This window comes from Megascapheus bottae, chromosome 12, assembly GCF_031878675.1.
Source record: "Megascapheus bottae isolate mThoBot1 chromosome 12, mThoBot2.hap1, whole genome shotgun sequence".
NCBI lineage: Eukaryota > Metazoa > Chordata > Mammalia > Rodentia > Geomyidae > Megascapheus > Megascapheus bottae.
The window spans coordinates 27,552,816-27,560,390 of record NC_143520.1 but is presented as its reverse complement, the minus strand read 5'-3'; the positions used below and the strand labels follow the sequence as shown (position 1 = coordinate 27,560,390).

Here is a 7,575-nt window from a genome sequence, read left to right as displayed (position 1 = left end):
CAAATGGAATCTTCGAATTAAGTTGCTATTTGGTCAATTACAAAGAAGAGAAAGGATGGAGAGAGAATGGAAAAGGAATTGAACTACAGGAAATTTTAATAGGGAGTGGGGGATGGAAATTCTAGCCATCTAGTCACAAAGATATTGTGTGTATGTGAGTATGCACATACTTGCATGTGTCTGTGTATATGTGTTAGGTGTTCATGGACAGAAATCATGAATGGGTTTTGTCCTTTTATTCTGTCAGATAAACAAAAGGCTATTACTTTTGTCTTAAAGCAAGATTTCCCAAGGGTTCACACTAATCTTCTCTATCATTATCCTTCTTTTTTTTTATTTCCAGGTGCCTTTTTTACTTTTTTTGTAATTAATAGAGGGGTTACAGTTATATTCGTCAGATAGAAGGAGCATTACTTCTCACACATTGCTACCCTTTCTCATGTTTTTGTCCCCCTTTCCCTCCCCCACCCCCTCTCCTCACTTTGTTTTTCCCCTTCCCTTTAGTATGTCAAATAAACAAATAAACCTATATACAATATACCAGATAACAAGGTAAAATACTGTAATAATATAAGAGTAACCAAGGGACAACAAAAAGAGATGAGAAATAACATAGTACATTAAGAACAACATTCACTAATTATATAGCTCTTGTTTCCATATCCTATAGATCCTTTCATTTAGTCTCATCCTATATAACCTTATGTACCTAGGTTTTGAGCTATTGTAATCCTCTGCTAGGAGAGTCCAAGTTTTGTACTGATTATTAAAAATGAGGGACACCAATGAGCCTATGTTCCATTGGGTCTTGCTTAATTCACTTAATATGATTTTTTTCAAGTTTTTCCATTTCCTTACAAATGGGGCAATGTCGTTCTTTATGATGACAGCTTAGAATTCCATTGTGTATAAGTACCACATCTTGTTGATCCACTCATCAACTGAGGGGCATCTGGGCTGGTTTCGTAGCTTTGCTATGGTAAATAGAGCTGCAATAAACATCGTTGTGACAGTTCCCGGCGTTCCCGCTGCGGCATGGCTTTTCCGCCTCGGCCACCGGAGATTTAAACTGAGCGGTTCCTAATTGAGGGACATTTTCAGTGCTAATAAAGTAATTTCCCGTGACATCCGCTTCCTGTGCTCTATGGATCATGTGCTGCCATGTATGCCTGAAGTTCCTGAAATGCAAATTTGGGACGATTTTACCATCTAAATGGTTAGCTGGATTAAGTGCCTGATGAGGATGGTTTTGCAACAAGTTGGAATAAGCATGCAATCGGTACTTTGGTCTGGAAAGCCATATGGTTCATCTCGAAGTATTGTAAGAAAAATTGGTACTAACTTATCTCTGATTCAGTGTCCAAGAGTTCAATTTCAGCTTACCAGCCATGAGACACAATGGAGTCCCAAACACCCAGGCGAGGATGCAGTGGTGTCTTTTGCTGATGTTGGATGGGTGGCCACAGAAGAAGGAGAGTGCTCAACAAGACTAAGGACAGCAGTCGTGTCAAAATCACCCCATCAGGATTGCCTTCCTTACCTTGAGAAGTCCCCAAGCAGGCAGATTTCCTTATCCAACTTGTCTCAAGAAGATCCTTCACTGAAGACTAAGGCCCTGGCCAATGAGGAAACACTGCAAAAGATCTCTGCGCTTGAAAATGAGCTTGCTGCTCTCCGAGCTCAGATCGCCAAAATTGTGACCCTACAAGAGCAACAAAATCTCGCTGCAGGTGACTTAGATTCATCTGTTACCATAGCCCCTCCCCCTCCTCTTCCCCCACCACCACCACCTCCACCCCTACCCCCACCTCCCCCTCCACCTCTACCAGGACTTCACCAAAGTATGTCTGCTATTGACCTGATTAAGTCACGAAGAGAGCAGAAAGCCAATGCCGGAAATTCTTTGGCTAGCAACCCAAAGAAACCTGACAAGCCAAATATGCTAGAAATCCTTAAAGATATGAACAGTGTGAAACTTCGGTCAGTCAAGAGGTCAGGGCAAGATGTAAAACCCAAGCCAGTGGATGCTACGGACCCTGCTGCTCTTATAGCAGAGGCTCTGAAAAAGAAATTTGCTTATCGGTATCGAAACAATAGCCCAGGTGAAGCTGAAAAAGGAGTCACAAAATCCGAGTCAGAGGCTACCTCAGAGACAGCCTTGTTTGGGCCACATATGTTGAAGTCTACAGGGAAAATAAAGGCTTTAATTGAAAATGTTTCAAACTCCTAAAGGACAATGAGCTGAGAAAGACTGTCCTGATTTAGCTGTTGGTTTGTGAGGGCTGTTTTAGCTAGTAGAAATCAACACTATTTAGTAAATACCTGACTTCAGAATTCATTGGTCTCCTTTTTAACCTAATTAGTGGATTAAGCACTAGTGAAAGCACCTTTAGGTGGGTTTTGCTTTATGAGATGGTCAGTTCTGGAGCTCTCCTTAACATACATGTATTTTGACATGTTTTAATGTATGGCCAAGGTGTTCAGGGATCCAGGCTTTAAAAAAAACATTTGTAAGGTTTCAGAACATAGAAAAGATATTTGTGGATATTACTATGCATTTTTAATTCTTAACACTAATTTATCTGTACTACTGTTTTTATAGGCATGTATTTAGATGTAGAAGTTGATGTAAAAGTTAGTAAGGAATGATGGCCTTGAGGGCACTGCTTTCTTCCCTGGATTTCAGTGAGCATTTACTGAGTCTTGAGGAAGCAACTGGTATAACCAAGTTCCTGGAGGGAAATAGTTGAGATTGGAGTCTTGCCTTGAACGGAACTTCTGTCTTAGATTCTCTCTCCCATTTTTTTTTTTTGCAACTGAGTTTTACATAGGAACCAGATGATGTCCACTTCTGAAATTCCAATGCTTCCTGTTAGGAAGAAGACCCAGGACTAGGAAAGCTGCTTACACCTCAATGCCATCCAGTTTTGATGGGCTTTTCAAGTAGTGACAAATCAAATTATTAAATTACTTCAGTAAAAACCAGAATGTACCATCTTTTTCTTTTCAGTTTAATAAATGACATCATAAAAAATAAAAAAAAAATTAAAAAAACATCGTTGTGCCAGTGGCTTTAGTATGTCCTTGTTTCTGGACCTTTCGGTAAGTGCCAAGGAGTGGGATTTCTGGGTCATAGGGGAGATCTATGTTTAGTCTTTTGAGAAACCACCATACTGCTTTTATACTTAATGGCGAAAAGCTAAAGCCATTCCCTCTAAAAACAGGAACGAGACAAAGATGCCCACTCTCTCCACTCCTCTTTAACATACTATTAGAATTCCTAGCCAGTGCAATAAGGCAAGAAGCAAGCATAAAGGGGATCCAAGTAGGGAAAGAGGAAGTAAAACTATCCCTCTTTGTAGATGACATGATTCTGTATTTAAAGAATCCTATAGACTCTATTCCCAAGCTCCTTGAGCTGATTCAAAACTTTGGAAGGGTAGCAGGCTATCAAATTAACCCTCTATCATTATCTTTCTTGATGTACCTAAACTATATAATTGCTTTCTCCCACTTGCCCAATGCAGAATAGCTACACATTATGTTTTAACCTGCCATCTACTTTCAACCAATGTCAATATTTCAAACTTTTCAAATTTAGGAATACAAGGAATCTTTGTCAAAGGGAGTTCCAGATTGAGCATCTACACAGGTAGGATTCTTTTTCTAAAGGAAGAAAAGAAATGTCACAGATAAACCTTTTGGATGAAGATGCAGGTCACTGCTGGTGTGACATGCAGAATTCATGTTGATCTTGGCCTTGTCGGACTTTCATGTAAATAATCATTCCCATCCCCTGAGGGATAAGGAGTAAGAAAGAGAGCCAGGTGATGTGATGGCACTGACAGCTTTGCACTTGGGGTGGAATGGGATGCAGTAAATGTGGCTGGTAGGAGCTCTCGTTCTCCCACTGTTAAGCATTCCATTCAATGCTGTGGAAGGATATAGACTGCACGACTCAATTGTTATTTTTCTCATTCATCACACTCAAAAATGTGGCTTTTTTGTTTTGTCTTGTCTTGTCCAGTTTTGTGCTTAAACTCAGGGCCTGGACACTCGCTGTCCCTGAGATTTTGGGGGGCTTATTTTTTTTTTGCTCTGAAGTGAGGAGACCTGCCACCTTGGCCACATGGTGGATATACAGTTGGGTCTAACTGATGCCATCTTGCCTTCATGGTGAAGGAAGGGCAAGTCCCATGTCCCAGATGATAGTAGTACCTGAATTCCTAGAGGCAGCAGTGGGGACTTGAATAATAGGTTAGTAGTCCTCTTAATCCTGTGCTTTGAACTCAGGAGACATGAGTTTCCTGTGACCCTGTCCCCTGCCCCTGACTCTATGTCGGCCCACATCAGGGGATGCCATGTCACATGCCTCCTGTTTGCTCATGTCCTGTCTCCTGGCTCTCCTCAGATGAACATGGCATCCCACTTCAGCTCCCCACTGGGTATTGTGGTTTATTGTATTTCTCCTCTCTTTTTCCTCTCTAGCTCTCATGGCTCAGTTTCCTAACAGTGTTAAGGGTATTCGCTGGGCTGCAGATCTTTGTGACAGGAGTCCATCTGCAGGCCAGTGGTACTCTAATAAAAGCTCCAAATCCCACCTCTCAAAAATATGGCTTCTCTGTTTTATCACTGTACAACAGCTCAAGGCTAATGTTCTACCACTAAAGCCACAGTTTCACCTCTGGTGTTTTGGTGGTTCATTGGAGAAAAGAGTCTCAGACTTTCCTGCCTGGACTAGCAGACAGAATCTGAAATCTGGGAGACAGATCTCACCCTCCTGACTAGTTAGGATTGCAGGCATGAGCCACCTGTGTCCCACAGATGTGGTACATTTAAGATAGTAAAAGAGCAGCTAGGATAAGGCAAAGGCAGAAGAGAGACAACCAGGGCATTTGTATGAGGTGACTGCAATGAACAAGATCATCTGGAAAGTGAGCAAGATTTTCTTCCCCTTTCCCTCACCCTCTTACACAAGGTAATGATGAGAAAATGAGACACCAGGGGCCAATTTTAAGTTCATATCCATTTCCCCACACCCTTGTTGGAACACCTGCCAGTGGCTCACATTGCTATCTGTTTACTTCACAGCCTCTGCAAGCCCAGGAAAGCCTTAGTTTCCAAGTTCCAAGGAATTAAAAGAAAGGCTATGAGATGCAAGCTCAATGTTCAACACACACACACACACACACACACACACACACACACACGCATGCACACGCATGCACACGCACACAGCACCTATTTGAATATCTGAATCCAGGCTGAAACTGCATGATAATTATCACTGTCTGCACTTTTCAGAGGAAAAAGATTGAGGCTCTGGAATAATATTAAATGAGAAACTCAAGGCCATCAAAAAATTTGAACTGAGATTGGAATCTAGATGTTCTGATTAGAAGCAACTGCTCTGAGCCTAGGAACCTCAGTTTCTGCTTCTACAAATCCCCACTGCTATTTGAGATGAGGTATCCAAAAGTATGACAACAAAAATAGTATAATGAGGTTAGTAGATGGAAAGGCTTCTCTAAATACTGATGAAGGAAGATTGTAGGGCATGTTTGCCAAGAGACTAATGGAGTCATGTTATCATATGATGGCTTTTGGCAGCTTCGTATATAGTTATAAGTAAAGCCTCTTCAATGTGGACTCAGACAACCTAGACTCAGACAACACCACAGAACTCCATATTAGATGCTTTCTTCATGTTTGCTAGCACTGATGAGAGCAGGCCCCGAAGACAGAGATGTGATAGAAAGAGCAGAGAGATTGATTAGACATCAAGTTGTTTATTTGCCAAGAACATAATAGAGTAGCTCATATCAGTAAGGTAGTTCAGATCTGTAAGGAGTTCATATCTGAAGGCAAGAGGATCATGACTTCAAAGCCAGCCCACACAACATTAGGTTGACCTTGTCTCAAAAACAAAATAAAAACAAAAGAGCTAGAAGCATAGCACAAATGACAGAATGTTCTTGTAGCATGAGCAAGGTCCTACTTACAATGCCTAGACTGAAAAATGTCTATATTTATATTTATCTCTCTACATGAGAAAAATTATATCTATTAAATTAAATAGCATATGTAATATATTACTAATTACATATGGTACATACATATATGTTTTTATATGCATGTATATATATATATGTTTATATATAGTAGAGAAGATTCTGATGTTTAATTAGGTAACTTCATACCTTGAAGAAGGGGAGGGCGAGAGTGACAGGTATTTAGGCAATCTCACCAACTGCCAGGCGTTCCTGTCTCTGATTCTTGGTGCTGTATGCCAGCACCATATGAGAAAGGAGGGTGCCAAAAGGTAGAACAAGGACAGCAACAAATTAAGTAGGAATTCAATTTGAATGTAGTCCAAAGGGGAATTGTAATTCATTCTGGCAACTGGTGTAAGACTAGCCTGACCCTTCAACGATGCAAAGAAAACATCAGACAAAGGAAGCTTTGGGAGGCTAGTGCACCACATGCAGTGTCCCTGGTAATGTACATACCTGCTGGTCTGCCAAAGAACACAGCAGAACTGTGTCCAAGATGATGGATCTGACAAGTGGCCATCAGGAGAGTTGGACCTTTTCTGACCTCTCAGAGGTGTTATTATGACAACTAAGGCTATTTGGAAAAGCACTAGCACATACATGTTCTCTCTTTATTCACATAATGGGATGCTATCTTAACAATTCAGTAGTCCTTCCCAAACTCCTAAGCTAAATCACATGTTCCTTAAGCACCAAGCCTGGGTAACTTTTGGTGTGATTCCATACCTGCTAGCCAAGTAGGAGGCTACATTCAGTAGTATGGACCTAAGGAGTGGAAGGACAATCCTGATGTGGAATCAGCAGGACCTGCTGTACCTGTGCAAGCTGACCTCATTGGAACTGTGACCATGGGGTGACTAGGTTGACCTGCCAGGGCTATGATTTGAATGTATCTCTCAAAATGTCTGCTGTGGGAATTCAAACTTAAGTGCATCAGTGTTGAAATGTAGGGCCTTTAAGAGATGAGTAGATAGTGTGGTTCTGCCCTCTGGAATGCATCAATGTTATTATCATAGCAGTCGGTTAGATTCCGTGGCAGATGGGTTTTCATAAAAAGATGAGTTGGCCCCTATTCTTTCTCATACAGGTATTCCCTGACATACCCTACCATGAGATGGCATAGCATAGAAGTTTTGGCCAGTTATAAGTACCTCAACTTGGCTTTCCAGTATATAGATGGTAACAATTAAACATATCATCTTTATAAATTAACGAAGCTTGGGTATTCTGTCATATATATTTTATATACGTATTATATACATACATTTTGTATACATAAAATGAACTAGACCAGTCTTACAAACTGCCTGCTCTAGCCCTAATGGATGCCCACTGCAATCTGATCTTGATGTTCTGGTTTAGCAGGCCTTTGAAGTAGCCTGAACACTCCTCTTTTCATTGACCCCCTTGAGCTTGTCAATCATATTCATACCTTAAACCTATCAAATTTAACAGTGGTAGCTCTCCCTAAGATTTACCAGTTGATCCAAGCTATGATTCTCTGGGACCACTGTTAGATATG

General features: G+C 41.0%; 1 pseudogene; it reads left to right on the top strand.

The window, feature by feature from the left end:
* The first annotated feature begins 1,148 nt into the window (after nucleotides 1-1,148).
* On the top strand, nucleotides 1,149-2,496 carry LOC150056373 (mitochondrial fission regulator 1 pseudogene; annotated as a pseudogene).
* The last annotated feature ends 5,079 nt before the right edge of the window (nucleotides 2,497-7,575 follow it).